The sequence below is a fragment of the Strix aluco genome, chromosome 4, assembly GCF_031877795.1.
Source record: "Strix aluco isolate bStrAlu1 chromosome 4, bStrAlu1.hap1, whole genome shotgun sequence".
NCBI lineage: Eukaryota > Metazoa > Chordata > Aves > Strigiformes > Strigidae > Strix > Strix aluco.
In genome coordinates this window covers 14836719-14857643 of record NC_133934.1, presented here as the reverse complement: position 1 = coordinate 14857643, position 20925 = coordinate 14836719, and the positions used below count along the sequence as shown (strand labels likewise).

Here is a 20925-nt window from a genome sequence, read left to right as displayed (position 1 = left end):
CATTGTGTCGTAATTGCTCAATGTGTTTCATCTTTGTATGAAAGATTTTCAGTAACATATTTACATTTATTCCAGGTATCTTTACAATGCTAGTGGGGATACCACTGCAAGAAGGAGCTGCTCTGTAAAATAAGTGCGATCAATACACCAGTAGATTGTCTTGCATTTCAGTGAATTAGTGTAAAGCACTGGTTAATTAATAGAATGAATAGACTGTTACAGGTTAGAAACTTTGCTTAGAGGCCGTTTTCTGCTTTGATGCTTTGAATGATTGCATTCATTTTCATTATAGATCTGTTGCTGCATTTCAAATTGCTTGCTACAGTCACTTGAGTTTTACTGGCCTAACTTCTTCAAACCCATCAAAAAGTTTTAGCAATGTGTTGTCAAGCCTTATGCTAAAACATTCCTTAGGTACCGTAGTTTCTGAAATGAAAATATCCTTGTACTAACTTTTTTCCTGAAGTTCATTCACAGGCTGGAAAGTCTGTTTGAAGTACATCCTTATTTCCTATAAGGACTCTCAATGTTTGTAGGCTGAGAAGCAGATTTCAGTGTTTTGCAACAGCTAACAAGATCTGGTATCACTGCTGTTTTAATAACACTGCAGTTCCTCTGCTGAAAAAAATTGTATTTGTGTAAAACCAATAGCTGGAACTGTCTAGTAATTAATATGTAATGTCACATTTTCCTGGTATTAGAAAATTAGAAAATACATTGTATCTCACTAAAGCACAAAGATTCAAATCTTTTATGATTGGTTCTTTGTAGAACAAGAATTAGTTTTGCTACAACAGGAATGTAGACCACAGGTGACTTCTAGTCCCCTGCTTGCATTGTGTGGAAGCTCAGAGCCTGGAAAATACAGTATTTTTCATATTTTTAAAGTGCTCACCACATTTTTTTCCCCCAGAAATTCAGAACTAGCTGTCCAGTTTCTTACTGTGTTAATTAACACCATGCATTCCAATTTGTGGCTTCCCTTCCTTTACTTGGGCCTCCCTGTTTTTAGCTGCTTTCAACCTGAGTTGAAATGAGAAAGATAATATTGCTGGCCAGGGCATAGCACTCCTTAAAACAGTTACACTGTGTGTGCAAGACTTGAAAGATACACATTTCTCTCAATTGTCATTTAATGTTGTAAAAAGCTTTTTTTCACTACATTACCAGACCAGTTAAAAAAAAGAATCCAGATGCACTGGAGAGCAAATTGGGAATTTTTTTCACCTTTCTTTTCTTGTAGTGCACATATACGAGGAAACTCTAAAACATATGTGCTTTTCTAGACAGTGAAGTCAAAACAAAGAAGCTTTTGCAGGGCCTAATTTTAAAAATAGCATGTAGGGTAGCAGAACACTGTCCCACGTAGGATTAAGCAGGGAACACTTCGCATATTTGAATCCTTGGCTCTTCTCTCATTCGTTTTCTTTTACATTATTTGTTGGTGAACTCTGCAGATCTTTGTGGAAATCATCCACATGCTATTCAACAATCCATGTATTACGGTTCTGTTCCTGACCACGTGTGCTAACACTCGCTCTCACTCTACTTTCCTTGCACTAGCACCTAGGGCAAACTCTGCCAGTCACCAGCTCAGTAGCTTTCCCCTGGTCAGAAACTATTTTTAGATTTACTTATCCCGAGAGAAAATAGAAATGTGATTCTCTTCCCACAAGGATTCTGATGCTTGGAGAGGACAAATCTGCGACTTGTGAACCTCCTAACTTTTTAGTTGCCTCTGATTGTGCAATGGTTTTGCTTTCTCTGTTGTATTTGGTGGAGTCGGTACAGGATAGGTTTACAACAGAACATGTTGTGACCTTTGTGCTCTTCTAACAGAGTATTGGAGGTCTGTACACTTTGTTTTGGAGGAATGTGTTATTGCTGAAGACTGTCTTAAAGTGGCACCTTGAGATGCTTGTAAGCACATAGATTAGATTGGTCGGTATCAAGTGCTTTGTGCTGAGAGGACAGACATGTTGCACTAAGGATAATTTCTCTTGCTTGGCAGTTATGTCTTTCTGTGAGAGTGTTTCACACCAAAAACATGAAGGTTCTCAAACCTGCTACCAGATTGTGAGTACTGTTTGCAGTTTGGGGAGTTTGATAAAACATCGTGCTGCAATGTGGCATCTTTGAGAAGGAAGTAGAGAAAACCCTGGTAGGAGAAAGCGGTCCTGAGTTTGCGCAGCTGGAACCAGAGAAAGCAGGAGTTGCAGCACTGGGCAGGAGTACTGAGAACTGTTATTTCTAGCTGGCTTGAAGGAGAAGCTGAGAAAGAGAAAATTTGAAAGATGAGTAGATGGATGGAGTCACGTGGAAGAGAATGAATTTTTATGTATGGAGTAAGAAGTTTGGTATTAAGAAGCCCCATCCCTGCAGCCACTTTGCAGTGAGAATATGACTGCCTGACTGCAAGAAGATTTAGTTTGCTTTTGTTTCCAAATTCAAATATAGTATATCGTGTCAATTCAGTGTTGTCCGAGCTTTTCTCAGTGAGACCTCTGTAGAAAATTACCTTCAAAGAGGATCTTCTTCTGTATTCTCTGAGAATTTCCTATGCCAACCTGTAGGTCCATAACGAAGAGGATGTTTGAGTGGGAATAGCAAATGTGGTCTGATAGTCCTAATGGCACAGTTGTAAAACAGCAGCTACCCCGTGACTTTGAAGAACAGGTGGAAACTGTGACATAATTATTGAGCCAATAGTATTTCACAAGCAGCAGACGTCCAGCCATAGCTATTGCTCATAAATATCCATAGCCAGCATGCTGAGGGGTGTGAATAAGCATCAGTCAATTGGCTAGTAGCAGGCACTGCTGAAGTGCCATTGTAATAGATGTAAATGGCATGCTATTTTTAAAAAAAAAAAGTTAACCAACCTGACATAGTAAAATCGAAGGAGTGCTAATTGTTATTTATTAGAATACGCTGCAGTTCAGAGCTGCTGTTCAGTTCATCTTGCAAACTTGAATCACTTTTGTTTCCAGAAGATGCAGGTAACTGCTCAGGGCTTAGTTTGGGTTTGTTCAGTGTAAGATAGGCATTACTTTGGTTTTTGGATTATTTAAGTGCATTAAACCTATACAAAATTTAACCTGCCATTTTTATGTGGGTATGTTTTCTGTGTGTACACAGGAAAATGATAAATCATATAATTAAGTGCAAATAACTCCCCCTCCAAAAAAAAAAAAAAAATATCCTGTGCTTGAGACTTATGATCTAGTTTAGTTAGAATGGAAAATAAAAAGTTGTATAAGGAAGGAGAATTTCACTAGGAAGGACTTACCACTTGTTTATTACCTGTTGCTATTGAGCATGTATAGTGTTTTTGTGGTCTGAGACTTTCTCCATGCTCTTTTTAAACTTGGTCTACTAGATCTTTTGCAGTTTCTTGAATTCAGAGTTTGGGCTTTAGAATGGAGCACTTGTGCTTTCTTTCCATGGCTTCTTCAGCAAGTCCAAGTAGGCTTAAACTCCTGTTGATAATTTTATAGGGAAGTAATTGCTACACATGAAGTCTTCCCAAAACTTCTAAGTGGCATATACAAGAGCAAGCCAGATTTAAGACAAAATCAGTGTGAAGCAAGTGGAACAGGCCCCATAGGCCATTTGCTTCTGGAATCCACTTTTTTCTTTCCTTTCATTGTCTTCCCCACTGTGGGTAGCTCCATTCATACATGGACAGCTGCATTCAATTCTTGCTGCTCACTTCATGCCACTTACCCACCCCGATAATCCAGACCAGAGGTTAACATATTCAAGCTCAGTGAGGAAAAATGTAGAGGCATATAGGTAAACAGAGTCCCATATAGTTGTAAAACTATAAAAATCTCCGGTCTCCATGTTTTGGGGAGTGTGCTGGGATTTGGGGTATTTAGCTTTCTGGCTATAGAACTTGTTTCAGAAGTGATATGTAAAGCAAACATGGCAAGAAATGTAAATGGTCCTGCTTGTACAAAAGACTTAATAGGAAGCAAGCAAACGTGAGCTTTACAGGCAGATTTGAAGGAGAAAAATGTGATAGCTTGGGAAATGTGTTCTAATGATGACTGAAGGGCCTTAGATGCAGCTATTTGGTAATTCAGTATGCTAATGACTTCAAAGTGACCTGTGCTCCACTGTTGCTGCAAATAGATTTCTTTGTATTGGTACACACAGGCTTGTGCTTTCTGGTCCATAGCTTTATTCATTAATCCTTACTGACATCTATTATTGAATTTGCCTTCTCTAAACAGTTGATTTCCATCTCTGTTATTAAATCTCCCTCCTACCAAATAGATAAAAATTACCTTTAAAACACAGCCTAGTGAAGACGCAAGCTAATGACTCAGACATTCTTTTTTCTGAAGACAGTACCCCTACTGTTTAAATATAATTTTTTTTTATGTTGTTGATATTCACATATGTGTTCAGATCTGACAACAGTTTTGTTCTCTTGGTGAGGGAATTTTTCCTGGAAGGTTACAAAAGCCCATTAATACAACAGCACAATGCAGTGCTGAGGAGCGTGCATGCATGAACTACAAGTCTGCCAGCTTTTTGTGAAGCTCTGCAGGGGGCAGTATACTGAAATAAAGCCTTTCAGGCCCTTTTAATGTAGTTCTGACCTTCCACTCTATATTAAACAGATGACTGGAACCAGAAAGATAGGTCATTGTGATTGCAGTTAATATTTGTAAGGACCAAAGCAGCTCTCAGCCTTTGAGGTAGAAGGGAATCATCTTAAGTGTGAAAATGTATCATCACAAGAATGGAGAGGATCAAAGGAAGGCCAGCTGGTGCTCAGACATCTTTTCATAACCTTTATTACAATGCTAGAATACACTAACCTCAATGGGAAGTCCATTCAATTCATGTATTTCAAATAGATAATCTGTATTCTGGTGAAACAAAGAAAGCTTAAAAAGCCCCTTCTAAAAAGGGGGTGGTCGACACAAATTTGCCTATGATTTAATCATACTCGTTTTCTAAAATCAGCTTAGCTTTTTCAATGCAAATATATGAATGTATGACATGCTTATTTTAGAAGTGGCTGAAAATTTGTAAATTTAGGTACAGAGAGTTTTAGCTGATTTTACTGTGGTTTACTTCCACTTCAGAATAAAGGCCCTCTGCATTTTCACTTGCCATGCGCAAAAAGCAAGGCACAGTATTTCAGGGAAAAGCTGTACAGAACAACCATAAGCATTAAATCATCCAGGAGGCGTGTATATGTGCAGTCATGAAAAGGCTGACTAGTTTTGACAAACACAGACGTTTAAGCTTGGGCTTCCAGGGAACATCATACCACTGTAAGTATATATGAAATTAGCAATATCAAAGCAGAAAATCAATGAAGATTGCTGTTTAGAGGTAGGCTGTTACAGTAAAATCCTGTCCCCAGGCTGAGGGCTGTGCTACCAGATCCGTGCTATATGGGTAGGGAAAAGCAGTGGGACTGTAGGTATAGACCGGAGGTGAGCCCTCCTGCCATGATATTTTTAGATGGGGAACACTGTAGAACACTAGAACGTCAAAGTTCAAACTCAAGTGTTAAATGGTTTAGTCATTACTTTCAGATTTGGATTTCAGTCAATCACTTTCTGAACTTATTCCATGGATCCACAATGCAGAAAGTATCCCTTTTACTTGTTGAGCAGGGACTTACTTCCAACCAACTTTATTAAACTTTTTGTCTAAAGATTGACACCTATGTAAGAATTGCATTACTTATGAATTTAGGCCTTGAGAGGAAATTCAGCAGTCAGTCTCTTAATATTGCAAAACACAAAATGGACAACAGAATATTGCCTTCTCCTTCCCAGAAAGTGACAGCAGTCATCACATCAGCTGAGTAATGACTGCAGCCTGTGAAACAGGTCTGAGGGGTGCTGAAGTTCTGACAGCTTCAGGAGATGCAACAACTTTGTTTCAATTCAAAAGTCATTAAAATCATTCCTAAATTCTAAAGCTCAGAAGAAAAGGTATTTAATTTCTTTTTCACCAAGTAATTTGCATGTCAAATCTCTCTCCCTCTCTTACACACACGCTCTCCCTCTCTCTCCTGTCGATGATGTCTCTCTCAGCAGCTGTCTAGTCATGAATCACTCCTGTCATCTGAAGCATATTTTTAACACTTCTGGACGTGCTCTAAAAGCAAATGCCGTTAAGCAAACAATTTGCACTGTTTTTCTGTACACTCTCTTCACTTCCCAAAACCTTTCATAATCATGATTTTAAAAGCTGGGTCACAGGGGAATCAAGTACTGGAAAATACAACCTTTTGTATTTGTGAGAGTATCATAATGTTACATCAAGTTCTCATGTAATGGAGATCTTCTCTGACTTGCAGAAGACTTGAAGTTGCACAAAGCTTGAGAATTTCACTTCATTAAGATTCATATGAATGTTGCCTTTGGTTTCAGTCATGGTAGTCTGCACTCTCTCAAGCTCAAACTTCAGTTTGAGTATAGGAGTTGGGCATACAAAAAAAAAAATCACCGTTGAAGAAGCTTAGTTCAGCTGCTGTTACGTAAAGTAGATTAGATTATGCCATATTTGCTTCAGAGCAGTTATTTTGCAGCCTGAAATGGAGAATATAATCATGAGGCCTGATAAATTATTTGTCCTGTAATCATGACTATCAGAACTACAAGAAAAAGGACATTGACCAAAAAAGGTTTTGATCTTAAAAGCTTTTCTGCTTTTCTCATCTTTCCTTTGGCAGAAGGATGCCAGCTGGGGCCTTAGGGCACCAACAATCTTCACTAGGTGCCTGGAAGGCTTTTGGAACCATCCAGTAACAAGTCAAATAGGAAGAAAAGTGTATTTAGTTCTTCTCCCGCTGGCTAGTAAGTGACTCTTCTGGTAATTCTAATATTTGTCAGGGATACAAGCTTTTGAGTTCCAGATCCAAGTGACTACATTGGCACATGGCAAAACCAGGAACCCTGATTGTGCTCAGCTGGAAAGAACTTTCTCTGTCCAAAGGTGGCTTTTAAATATCTGGGACCAAGTTAGTTTTGATTCTTCCAAAGCCTGGAATTAATAACCCTAAAGGATGAATTTGACTGAAGTCCTAATACAAGTGTTATAGAAACAGTATTTATGAGTCACATACTTCCACTTTGTGTTTGCATCTGGAACTTCTTCTTTCTTGTTGCTTTTTTTTAAGTGCTTAGGAAAACCTTAGTGTGACAAAATAATAAATAATAAAGTCTAGGACATAAAATGATATTGTGTAATGTATTTCTGATAAGCAGTGCTCTCACATGTGGGATGAGCATCTTGAATGCTCCGACTGTCCTGCTTGTATCGTCTTGTCTTTGTTGGTAACCTGGCTGTTGTGGAATCATCAAAGAGTTACCACTTCGGAAAAGTTTGTTTTAAACAAGGAAGCTTTGTCAACCACCATTAATATCACCACTATTCAGCAGCTTAATTATAAGATTTGTGCTATTTGCTGTTCTCAAAAGTTCTTCCCTCCGAAGATGTGATTAGGTAAAACCTAACATTAAAAGGGGTTAGCCCTTGGGATTGCAAGAAAAGCCTGACATTGAAGGTGCCTAGAAATCAGAAGACAAAAAGCATTTCAAAATATTTGTAGTCATTTGTAAGTCACATTCATGATGCTTTAGGATATACCCACCTGATTTTTGAATGTGCTGTTTTTATCAAGTAACAGGTTCGTTCATCTCTTCCCTATTCCTCCATGAATTTAGGTTAAGCCATTTATTCTCTCCTGTAAATCCACTGAGCCACATCTCTCTGATGCGTCCCTGCCAGTAGGTCGGATTCAGAGTAACTCCGCGGTGTAAACCCGCTTGTCCACCGGGTGGCAGTGAAAGCCCGAGTCACAAAGGGACGGCCCCGGTGGCTGAGCGGCTCCACCGCGGCTCCCGTGGAGTCAGTGCCGCGGCCCAGAGCACCTTCTCACTGCACCTCCCAGGTGTCAGGCTGTGGCTTTTATCAGCAGTGTTTATTTTATGTTAGGAAGCGATAATGTGTTAACTGGTTTGCTATCTACATCTTTAACGAACTGTAAGGAAATAATTTCTTACCCTTAGGCATACCTTCTGCACAGGGCTGGCGGTAGCGTTGCCAACAGCCGCCAGAATATATCTGTGCTTCCATCTTATGGATTTTGTGATAGGTGATATAAATATAATTAGTTTTATAATGTGCTTTATCACCCGGTGTTTTTTGAACGTGTGCTCCTGCCTTATCCCTTAATACTTTACAACTGTTCCTCTTGCTCTGACACAAAGTGTGGCAGCTCCCTAGCACTGGTGCAGTGCTCCCTTGGGAAATGCTCTGACCCCATGGCAGAGCCCTGTGGGTTCTGGGGACCACTTACCATTCCCTAATACTACTTTTTAAAGAAACCCTTAATTACTTCTTTCACTTAACCTGAAAGGATGCTCAGTAAGTTTTGAACTTACTGGTAACCACCTTTTGCCATTCTTCAACTGCATGATGCCCACCTGCCAAGTCTCCTACTAACTTAGGAAGTCATTCCCCACTAATTCTCCCTGCGAAACAAATGTCTTGGCTTCTACTTCTGGCAAGGATCTGAAAGCATTGCACAGCTGCTTGTATTCAAACTGAAAGTGCAGGGATCAGAGAAAGCAGTCAAGGCCTGAACAGTGAGAAGTTGTCTGTGTTCAGAATAATTAAAGTATGAGTGTTTGGAACTAGCAAGATTGAAATTGCCTAGCTGTAGCCTCCCCAGAAGGAGAGAAGAACAGGTCAAAAATCAAGAAAAGATAATCTGAAAGTGGTTCCTTTAAGAGTAAGCAAACATTCTCTTAAAAAAATGTACAAAATCTAAAATCTAATAGTAAAGTGAAAACTATGGCTTTTGGTCCTTACATGTAAATTCCAAGGATGTCTTGATACGGAGGTGCAGCGTTTGGCTTTGTGATTTTGGTTGTACAGGTCAGTAATAGATGCAGATCAAACACTACCATTGGCTTTAAACCTACTTACAGGTCTGGCAGCAATAAAGATATCTATAAAGTGTTATGAGTCAAATAGTATGACTTTGTCAGTACTTTAGCTTTACAACCCAAGTACATTTCATTACTTTACCATTTGTGGTGAGGGCTGTTATCACTATAACTGATATTGCCATGTTGTCACTACCTGTGCCACTGCCAGAAGAACAGCAGATTGCCTGAACTGAAACAGGATGTGCACCTCCCTCTTGCATCAGTAGGGACTTTACTGCTACAGCATTTTCAGCTCCGTTCAGTAGTATTTTTCCAACTGAATCTTAACTAAATGTAAGCGTGTTTATTTATGTTAGTTACTTTTTGAAAACATACTGCTTTCTGTGTTTCCTGAGTGCACAGCAGCTGATAACAACTACTGCGCTTGTTTATTGTAAGTATTTTAAGTACTCAGCTCTACCAGAACGGTCAATTGCTTTATTAATAGGCAGTTTTGTAATAGGGATCTGTTAAAATACTGTTCCCCAAAACCAGCTTGAATCATTATTCTGTAAAAAACAATTACTTTCCAAATATTTTTAATATTTCGGTACTAGTAGTGTCTTGGTAACAGGGTTTTCTTTAAGTAATCTAAATGAGTTATGCACATTGGACAAGGATGTTAAGGATATTCAGGCTCTGTGTTAGATTTGTAAAAGCACTTTGGTGTCTGAAAAAGACACCCTCCTGTACCTACCTATATATGGGTACACATAGACATATGTAAAAATGTCGTTAAAAGCTGGCCTTTAGTTTCCAGCAGAGCTGGACATCGGTATCCTTTAGAGTTTGTGTAAACAATGTATGTTGGGTTGGTTAGACTACTGAATATGAACCATGTTTGCTATCCCTTTGTAGTCAATATAATTATTTATGCTTGACATAATGAAGTGTAATTTTTCCGAAGTGAGAGGAAGAGTAAGCTTGATCAGGATGAGATGTCTTTATACAAATGGAACTGCCATTGTACTATGGTGTTCTGTGGGCATGATGATACTGGTTTTTTTAAAAAATATCATGTCCCTAACTGACATAATTATAGCCTGAGCAAAAATCGTGTTTTGAACAGGCTTAAACTTTCTCTGAAATTCTATGAGTTAATATGCCGATCCCCTAGAAAAATGTCTTGAGTAAGAAGGTAATTAAAAGCCTCTACAAATTAAGATCACAACTTTTCCCCAAAAGCAAATATACCTAGTCATACTGAAGCTCAGTATGATCTAGTTTAAGAAAAAATGTCTATACGGATTAAAAGTTATTCCCCTGCAGTGGGGAGAAGGTAACCAGTCCCTGCTGCTGCTACTTCTAGAATGTTTTATACTGTCCATAGCTGCATAGTAGATGAGCAGAACAGATAGGATAGCTCTTGAATGGCCGATGTCCTCCTTTAGTAGAAGTGATAGATACTGTAAGTACTTCCTTGTGTTTGCTGAATTACTTCCTTATGCAGCACTCCTTTTTGACTTTCCAGTAGTTGACATCTACGTACGATAATTGGAGATAGATGAAAACAAGAACAGACTACTGGGAAATGACAAAAATATCTACTTGCTTCTCTCTGTGTCCAGTGAGCCGTCGCTTTATGATCTTACAACTATCTGCAAATTCTTTTTTTGTTAAGAGCCAGTTAGATCAAGTTCAGCTGATCAAAATGCAGTTAGGCAGTTGGGAAGGTATTCAAATACACCACTTTGGACTTCTTTGTGGGAATTATAGCCTGGAGATTGTCACTAAACTACTACTGTGAATTAGCTTGGCTGTCCCAACACTTTTGAAAAATTGTCCTTTTCTGTCCCGCAAGCCTCAGGCCTGATTTGCTTTTCATTTGAAATTCAGCTTTGTCTATAATGGAAAATGCAGCAGGGAATTGTTAGTTCATCTTTGTCCAGTGCTTTGAAGACATAAAGTATTTTTGGAAGCTGCTTGGTACAGTTGCCCATATTCTGCTCAGACAAAAGAATCTAACATTTGCTCTCCACAGCCTGCCCTTAGCTGAGCATTTAAGGAGCTCTCGCTCCCCTTCTGTTCCCACAAGGCAACTGGGTGTCTTTACTGCCAGTTCTGATTGAAGACACTGATTCAAGAACTCGATTTATGGAGGGTCCTGAATGTGTTTGGCAGATTTCCTCAGCTGCTGTACTTTAGTGCTCAGTGGGAATCCTATATTTCTGGAATTGCTCCTTTGCTTGTCATTTTTATTTTCTATCTTTCACTGCATTTTAATTTTGACTAATTCTTTTTCAAATGTGCACCACATTTAGAGATTTGATTGATTTAAAATTCATAGGTACTGGGTTTAGATTTCTTAGCATCTATGGTGCTTAATGCCCTCAGATGCCGATTCCTAAAGTAACATAAAATAAGTAATTCAAATATAGTGGTGACAATGCTGCATGTTTTACAGAATACAAATAGGTTTCTTTAAGTTCTTAGATCTCTTGCTGTGAAGTACCAGTAATCCTGTGCTAGTCAACATCTGTGCTGTTTGGATGTAGGTGGTCTTGGTTTTCATTTTTTCAGCTAGCAGAGAAGGAATTGTGGCAACCAGATCCTGCAGGGTTAATACTATTTCTTTGAAGTTACTCCTGATACTACTTGCTACATCTTTTTGTCATCATTTTTCAAAGTATCTTCTCTTGCACTGATTGTCAGTTTAAAGGAATGCAAAATGGGTTAGCAGGATAGGAAAAACTGCTGGTTTAAAGCCACGATAAAGCTCTAATCTTACAAATGAGTGTGATATGCAGTGCACAGAAGCTGTGAATGAGGTTTTGCTTTTATGGTTCTTAATAACAGGCAAGACTTGCACGTGTAAAACCCTTTCCATCCAGAATGTAAAACTAATAATATTATGTTAATAGAAATACATTTTTAAGTCAAGAGTACCCTTCTGATGTTAGTGAATTAGTTATACAGTTTTACTCCATTCACTGAGACACTCTATTTCATAGAATCATAGAATGGTTTGGGTTGGAGGGGACCTTAAAGATCATCTACTTCCAACCCCCCTGCCATGGGCAGGGACACCTTCCACTAGACCAGGTTGCTCAAAGCCCCGTCCAACCTGGCCTTCAACACTTCCAGGGAGGGGGCAGACACAGATTCTCTGGGCAACCTGTTTCAGTGCCTCACCACCCTCACAGTAAAGAATTTCTTCCTTATATCTAATCTAAATCTGCCCTCTTTCAGTTTAAAGCCATCACCCTTTGTCATATCACTACCCTCCCTGATCAAGAGTCCCTCCCCATCTTTCCTGCAGCCCCTTTTAAGTACTGGAAGGCTCCTATAAGGTCTCCCCAGAGCCTTCTCTTCTCCAGGGAGCCTTCTCTTCTCTCAGCCTGTCCTCATAAGGGAGGTGCTCCAGCCCCCTGATCATCTTTGTGGTCTCCTCTGGACCCACTCAAGCAGGTCCATGTCCTCCTTATGCTGAGGGCCCCAGAGCTGGACACAGCACTCTAGGTGGGGTCTCATGAGAGTGGAGTAGAGGGGGAGAATCTCCTCCCTTGACCTGCTGGCCACACTTCTCTTGATGCAGCCCAGGATATGGCTGGCTTTCTGGGCTGTGAACGTATATTGCTGGCTCGTGTCCAGCTTTTCATCTACCAATATCCCCAAGTCCTTCTCCACAGGGCTGCTCTCAATTAATTTCACTTGAGAATGGTTCACAGCTGCACCAGGGGAGGTTAAGACTGGACATTAGAAAGCATTTCTTTACCGAGAGGGTGGTCAGGCACTGGAACAAGCTTCCAAGAGAGGTGATTGATGCCCTATGCCTGTCAGTGTTCACGAGGCATTTGAACAATGCCCTTAACAACATGCTTTAGCTCAGCCCTGAAGTGGTCAGGCAGTTGGACTAGATCATCACTGTAGTTCCTTTCCAGCTGTAATATTCCATTCTGTTCCATTCCATTCCATTCATTGCCTTGCTCCACCCACCCTGAAAAATACAAACAGCAAGCACAGTACTTTTCTGTTTAGTAACATCTCTGTTTGCAGTTCTGTTTTTCAGTGTACCATATTTAAAGCTTTATTAAAAAAAAAAAAAAATCACTGACAGTGGAGAACTGCTGCAGTCTAGGCATCTAATTCTAATAATTCATTACTTCCTAAAAGGAATAATTGATCCTTTCAGTAAAGGTAGCTGGCTCATTTATGACTTGCTTTGCAGGCTCCCTCTTACTTTTCACTTGTTAATCATCTGGAGTGAGCAGATGTTTTGTACATCCCGCTCTCTTTGTCTTTAGACATTTAGATATCTTCGTAAATAAGAAGCATATTTAGGAGCCACAAAACAACGTGTATGAAAACTGCCATAGTCAATAAATTAAATCCCTACAGATTTAGGCTCCTCTGTCACTTGGCTGTTTTGGACAACTTTTCCCATTGTGCTGCATCCCTTTCCATTAATTTCAGCATTTCTTCTCATCATATATTTAATTACTGAACAACTTTTTAAAGTGCTGACCTAAATTATCGAAAGTGATCATTAATTTCCTATGCCTCAGATTTTAAGTGTTCAAATTAAGAGTGGATCTTGACTAGCTGGCTCCCTTCCCTTTGCTTTTTTGAAGCTGCTCAGTTTCCCTGCTAAAGACTGAGATACCCCAAAATCACTTGGTGCTTTTGGCAATTTCAGCCAGTGGATACCGAAGTGAAAGTGAAATCGTCTTAGAATTCTACCACAAGTACAAATTGAATGAAAAAGCAGACACAAAGAGACAGATCTTTGAATTTCCATGTACATTAGAAAATTCCTGATTTTTTTTTTCCCTGGACAAGTTCTATTTGTAAACTGAAATACAGCAAGATCAATGCCATATGCAAAAACTTAAATGTCATCTTTTGAAAAATTGCCCCATTAAACTGATGAGTTTCTAATTACAGTAAGATGTAAAAGCTTTTTTTCCCCATGCTATGTAGGATTTTGTCCTAACAGTTTTTTTTAAAGCTACCCTGCTGTTAAAATAATTTAACTGCAGTGTTTGAGTATAATTTGTCCTATATTTCTTTTGCTTTCTCTGAGGAGTTACATAACTTCTTTTCTAATGAGTTTTCCTAAATATAAATTGTGATGTTATATTATGCACCTCCTTTGGCTCCAAACCAATTAATTTGAAGTGGTTCAAGGCCAAAGAGACGTCTAGGATTGCATCCTAGCATTCCTGGTGAAAGGTTTGTTTATGCACTTTTTGTTTTAAATAAATGATTCAGTGGTTAAGTCAATCTTCTGTTGAAATTGATCTTATCCTTTAAATTCATGTAATACTTTAAATTAATAGAGGATCATTTGGATATCTGCATGACCCCGTGTTACTTAGATGCTGTTTAAAATCCATTTGTATAATAGCCAGAACATTGTTGTGCTTTCCTACATCAGATAACTTTAGCCATTTAAATGACTATTTAAATCATAAGCGGGATTAACCTGGGAAGAGATCAGTAAAAGATCAACCTCACTTTGCCCCTAAAGCAGTGCTTCCTTGCCTTTAAGTATATCCCACCACTGCTCTCTCCCCAAATCCTTCTGCCAGAGCTCTGCCTCCTCATCGTCAGGACTGTCACCTTTCTGCCCCAGCTTAGCAAAGTGGTGGGTCTGGTAGGTGGGAATAGCAAGAGGCCTGGAGAACAACTTGCCTGTCAGCACTGCCTCTCCCTTTCTCCCCCAGACCCAGAGCACTCATCTCCCCTGCTGTATTTTGGCACCTTCTATTCACTGAGATGAATCTGCAGGTCTACAGACGGTGTGAGGGCAATCTGCCTTGCAGCACAATTTCTCCCTCCTGCTGCATCTGCAAGCTCAGAGTACTGACTCTCAGAGCAATCCTTCTGGCTTTTACTGAGCTGTATTTTATGTGGGTATATCAGTGGGTATATCACTGATGTTTGCTTCACCATTTGAGAAATGCTGCTCTTGAGAATCTGTCATGGTTTAAACCCAGTCGGCAGCCAAACACCATGCAGCTGCTCGCTCCCCCCCCCCCCCCCCCGCCCCGCCCCAGGATGGAGAAGAAAATTGGAGGGCTAAAGGAGACTCGTAGGTTGAGATAAAAATAGTTTAATACTTGAAATAAAACAATAATAGTACAAATGGGTAACGTGCAATGCAATTGCTCACCACCCGCTGACCGATAACCAACCCATTCCTAGCTGGTGATCCCAAAAATCCAAGATCCCAAAACCACAATCCCATAAGTGAGAGAGAACCCGCCTCCTTCCCAGCTGCCCCTCCTTTATATACTGCGCATGATGTTACATGATATGGAATATTCCATTGGCCAGTTTGGGTCCGGTGCTCTGGCTCTGCTCTCTCCCAGCTTCTTGTACACCTGCCTGCACATGGGCAGGACATGGGGAGTTGGAAAGTCCTTGATCTCTTAGCAACAACTGAAAACATCAGTGTATTATCAGCATTCTTCTCATACCAAATCCCATACTGAATCCAAAACACAGCACTATTCTAGCTACTAAGAAGGAAAATGAACTCTATCCCAGCCAAAACCAGGACAGAATCTGAGTGCTTAGAACTTCCTCTGTCTCAGTGTTATTCCAATGTGCGGACTATTTTCCTTCTGAAAAATCTTTAGATGTCTACATATGAAATCAGGATGATTAACATTAGGAAGCTCAGCTTGAATAAATGTGTGATGTTTTAAAGAACGTCACAGCTTTCCAATGACCATTTCTCTATTTTCCCCAAAGGAGAATTCAATCTCCTTTCCAGTGATTTTGGAAATAACATATATGAGTTCTTCAATATCGATACCTTTATTTCCATTTGGCAGTTCTGCAAATCTGACAGTAACTGGCAGTAACTGAAAATCACAAATTTTTCATATTGCTGTTTTGCGTCACCAAGGTGTCACTTTTGTTCATGCACAAGTTCAATATCCATTTCTCCATTATCCATTCCAGCATGAATGTAACAATTCTAGAGTTGTTCACACATAAGCCTATCACATACACAAATCAGAGAATAAAATCCTAAACAGGAAGTTCAGTTTTAGCTTCATTTCTGTCCTGGTGTGGATTTACTGGGCAGAGAGAGGGACTAAAGGGGCTATATAAACCTTAGCGTATCTGGTGAGATGAACTCCTGGTTGTTTCATGTGCTAGTAGCCCCGCAGCTGGCTCTACCTGTCTGATTTTGCCATGCATTTCTTGCATCTCCTTTGGTACATCACTTAATCTGCGTTTCCCTATTGCTGACTAGGAGTTTAATATGATTTCTGACAATTATTGGCTTGTTAAAACAGACTAGTGGTACATGAGCATTTATATGACAATGCTCTTCCTTGGTATTTGTAAGTAACCTCAGATACTGAAGGGGTGGACCACTTGGTGCTTTAGGGAAAATAAACTGCTGGGCACCTGACAAACAACAATAGGTAGTGCTTCTTTACTTCAGCAGAGTTTGTCCCTTTTCATGAATGCTTATGTTGCACAAGCAATTGATGCATTGCACTGCATCAGCACTGTTCCTAATCCTGATTTGGAAACATCAACTGTTAACTTGACAAAGCATGACACATGGTGTGTTGAAGTGTTTTCAGCTGCACTAACACAACAAATTGTAATGGCTCCAGAAGAGCCATTTCAGTTGATTGTGTCAATAAAGTACAATCCCCAAAGAAAAAGACATGCGGCCAACCTGAATAAAGCATAATCAAATCACATATAATAGGTTAATGGTCACAATTTTTATCCTTTTAGAAAAAATATTTTGCAGGAAAAAAACCTGTAATTTCTAGAGCTTTTGCCTGTGATGAATCAGAAGTCCAGCCGTATGGAACTTACCTGTTTACAGTATTTCCTTCATTTTTATATGTAGGGAATGTATGACATTATTCTTCATACTGCTGCTACAAAATGAGGACTTGCCATGTGTTCTCAGTTTAGGTCAAAGCGCAGGCTGTCCCGTGCAACTGGCCTTTCTCCAGATTTTGTGAGGCATAGGCCTACTGTTATTTAAGGAAGACTTCTGCATCATTTCCTGGACCAAGTGCCAGCAGACAGAAGCTTGGCATTACTTCCTTTTTTTTCCTCCATTAGTTAGTTCATTAGGAAGAACTACATCTGCTTGATGGTAGCACAGATTTTCTGCTTTCATAGTTAGGCTGATGGTACACACAGTGAATTCTAACCTCACCGAGACCATTAAGGTTTCAGAGTAAGTAAATCAGGGTACAATCTGATTTAATGAGACTAGCTGCTAGGTCATCAATTCTGTACATTGGCTGCCTTTTCTGTTGCCTGCGTACCAGTCAAAACCCACGAGGAGCTATTGTGTTTCCTCAGAGATCACTAACATTAGATAAAGATTGCTGGCCATGACACTTAAGTGCCTCAGCAAGGATGTGCATTATTTGTTAAGCACCTGGAACTTGCTGAGTTACTCTGTAGAAGTTACAGAGGAGGACAGTTCTTTCCCAACATTTACAAGCCCCTGAATAACCATAGCAAAATGACCTACAGCAGGAGCTCTGGAGGAAAGAGGTGTGCTAGTTTTGAAGACACGTTTCAAATATTCTTTACGTTAATATATACTTTTTTGTATCCTTAAGACTGAAACTTCTGACTAGGAAGCATGCCAGTTTTCTTAGTAAGTTACCTCATTCTTTCTTCTAAAACCATCAGCAGCAAACTGATATCAGAAATTAAATCCTCTTAGCTGCTCATTTCACACACCTGGCAGATAGATACTTATTAGCCACAGATATTTGTGTGTATGTATAAGCACGTGCACACACAAACACGTTACATCAACAGTAAAAATGCACTTAAAATGAAAAACGGTAAGCAAAGTATTATTAATAGTACCAAGTGGCAAGACTGCAGTATCTAGTTGATTAACAAAATGCTATGTAAGGATTTTTCTGTAAAACTAGAGAACTGGATAAAACTATGCCTAGTTAGTGTAAGTTCATAAAAGACAGATTACTATTAAAGAAATGCACAGTGCCAAAGAGAGAAAGAACTTACACCGTAGAAAGGCTATCCAAAATTCTCCTTTTCTCTGCAAGGGACACTAAAACAGAGTACCCCGTGATTATGCTCAAATAGCTGAAAAAAAATGCCTCACCAGTCAACTGGGGAATTTACATCCATTCATCTTAATCTGACACTTCCTCACGCACACACTTAATACACAATTGCCCATTGCTTTTGACCATCTTCAGCCAACAGAAGGGCTCAAATATAAAATCACAGAAGCTGGAGATGAAAGGACCTAGTCAGTCAATTTGTTAAACCATTTGCTGTGTTATTTTGGCTCCTATAGTATACTGTCAGATATACTTCTGATCATCGCTGGGACTTTTGATGTCATTTGGATGGGTTCTGAATGACTTTGGCTTCACACACAACTGAATGGATTACACTCATCCATCCGTGGGTTATTCATCTGTTCTGTTCAAGAACACTTGCTTGTAAGACAAGGGTATTGCCAAAGTTAAATAATCAAAGTGCTTCTTGTTTTTTGAGAAACCCCTTCATTTCTACTTACAGGTCCAATTTTCTATATGAAATGAATAGCATATCTTTTCTACTTAACACTTCCAAGTGTGATTTATGAAATGTTACTCAAGTAAGACAAGCTTATTTTACACTTTATTTACTCAGAACAGAACACTGATGGGAAAAATAAACAAGATAGACAAGATGATCCACAGTCAGAGACATGACTTGCTTTATGCCACAGCCAGGAAGGGAATCTGGGCCTCTTACATTACAGACCATTGACCTTGGAAAAAGAGAGATGGAATGCATTTTGGATTGTACAACTGGAACAAACCACATAAGAAATCAGTATGTATTGAGAGCTAATGACTGAACGCCAGCCATATCTGCCAGACACATGGGTCAAGATGCTCCGAACATGTAAGGCTGCAAAAATAAGGCATCGAGAGGTATATAAATGCTGCTGCCCTTATAATGCTCAGAGGTAAATTCACTATTTCAGAGTCCTCCTCTTCTTTATTTGGTATGATCTTCAACAACAACAACAAAATCAGAACTGCTTGCAGAGTAATTGAGAGGCACAACAATCAATTTCTACCTTGAAAATGTTTTGTGTTTGTTTGGGAGTATTCTGTTCTATATTTGAGTAACCTATTCCACTGAGAATGTTTTAAAAATAAGTATTAGCCCACTGATCCTTCTCATCTTCCAGTATGTTTATTTGGCTGCTGCAAAGGTAGTTATCCAGCCAGCAGTTTAACTAATTAAGTCTTACTTCCCAGAACTGTGCTGATGACACTAGCATTATCAATGATGTTGATGACAAAAACCCAAAGCCAATGAAGGAAAATCCATTGTTCTGTGCCCTCTGAGAAAGAAAGAAGAAAAAAAAAAATCAATTATTTGCCAAAGAGAAAAAAGGTAAAGAGATGACAGGAACCAGAGCATTTTTCTTTAGGAGACCAAAAAAATTTATCATTATTATAAATTATTATAACTTATATTATCAATTATTATTTTAAACTGTGAGACTGAGATCTATTTTTATACCAATAGGATGTTAAACAGTCTTGAGTACATTTTTTTCATTAACTCTGCACTAACTTGCTGAGATTCTCCTATGCGAAGTGAGTGAAATCATGACTCCAACAAAGTCAACAGGACTTTTTCCAGTGACTGTAACTGAACTCAGGTTTCATTTGCACTCTTTAACACCCGAGTTTGCACAAGAGCTGAAAAGGTTGTAGATGGCTAATGTGATTTTCAGACAAAGTAAAATTCTTCGATTAAAAACAAAACTTACAAAAATAAGGGGTTTTTTTGAGATTTGAAACGAGCCCAAACCAACCCTTAGTTTTGCTATGCTCTTCACAGAAAAGCCTAAATTCCCATTAAAGACATGAAACTCTGACTTGTAGGTGGAAGGGCTCACTGCTAAAATATCTCTGGTGGTATTTATCTACACAGATTACAACCTTGCCCATTTTAGAATTAGCCCAAATTCAGCCACCGATGACCAGTGTCTGGTGCTTTCACATGCAAATCAGGAATGCCATGTCTGTAACGTATCAGTTTCTAAGAGAAGCTGTGATCAGAATGGTTTGACTTTTATCTGCAGTTCGCATTTGCACTGAATATTTCTGTGGACTGACAGCTGAATCCCAAGCGCAAGCAAACCCGTAGTCCCTGCCCCTTGTGGTACCAAGAAAAATCTTGTCCAAATGGTAGAATAAATATAGTGATGCTGTGAGAGCAAGAAAATTTGAAGTAAGAATTGCAGTCACTTTCAAGTTCTACAGTCTAATTTTTAATACTTCACAATATTTTGCCTATCGTTTGTGCTTGTTCAAAGCACAGAAGGGAAGAGAGGGGCTGCTCATGCTATCATCCGTGAAAAGAGGCAGGTTGGTTTTGAAGCACAGAACTGGCTCTGGGCTGAACACCCATCTCTGCCTCTCCTCAGGAGCTGCCCATCCACCATCCAAGTCACTTGTTGCATCGCCCTCGGTGGTTTTCCCTCCACACACTGGGAAGCAACGCACCTGCAACAAAGCCAGCGTGCTGGTTGCCTTGGGTTGTAGGAGACAGCACAGTCAATATGAATCACTTTTTTTTTTTTTTTTTCCTCCAAGACAGACGAGATCTTAAGATGTCCTCTCACCCGGGCTGCAAAGCTCTGCAATACGCGTTTACCTTGAAGTGACGCGAGCGCCGGTTCCAATATTCGCATCCCCCCCCCCCCCCCCCCCCTTTGCAGAGAGGAAACTGGGGTCTCACCGTCCTACGAGCACGCTCGTCCTTTCCCTGTAGGAACGACTGGAGGGAAAAAGGCAGACGCGCTAAGGACGAGGCGAACCGACCGGTGATGATAAAACCGACCGGTGATAAACCGGGGTGACTGATAACCCCCCCGGCCCTCCCCGCCCCCCGCAGCCGCCGCCCAGCCCCGCCGCGGGGAGGGCGAGGCCGAAGCCCCCGCTCCGCCGCCGCTCACTTA

General features: G+C 39.9%; 1 long non-coding RNA gene across 1 annotated transcript; it reads right to left on the bottom strand.

The window, feature by feature from the left end:
* Positions 1–20212: 20212 nt before the first annotated feature.
* Positions 20213–20822, bottom strand: LOC141922223 (uncharacterized). The gene is made up of 2 exons (XR_012622912.1): positions 20706–20822; positions 20213–20470 (listed from the first exon to the last, which is right to left on the bottom strand). It is a non-coding gene; the product is annotated as an uncharacterized LOC141922223 (long non-coding RNA).
* Between the last annotated feature and the right edge of the window lie 103 nt (positions 20823–20925).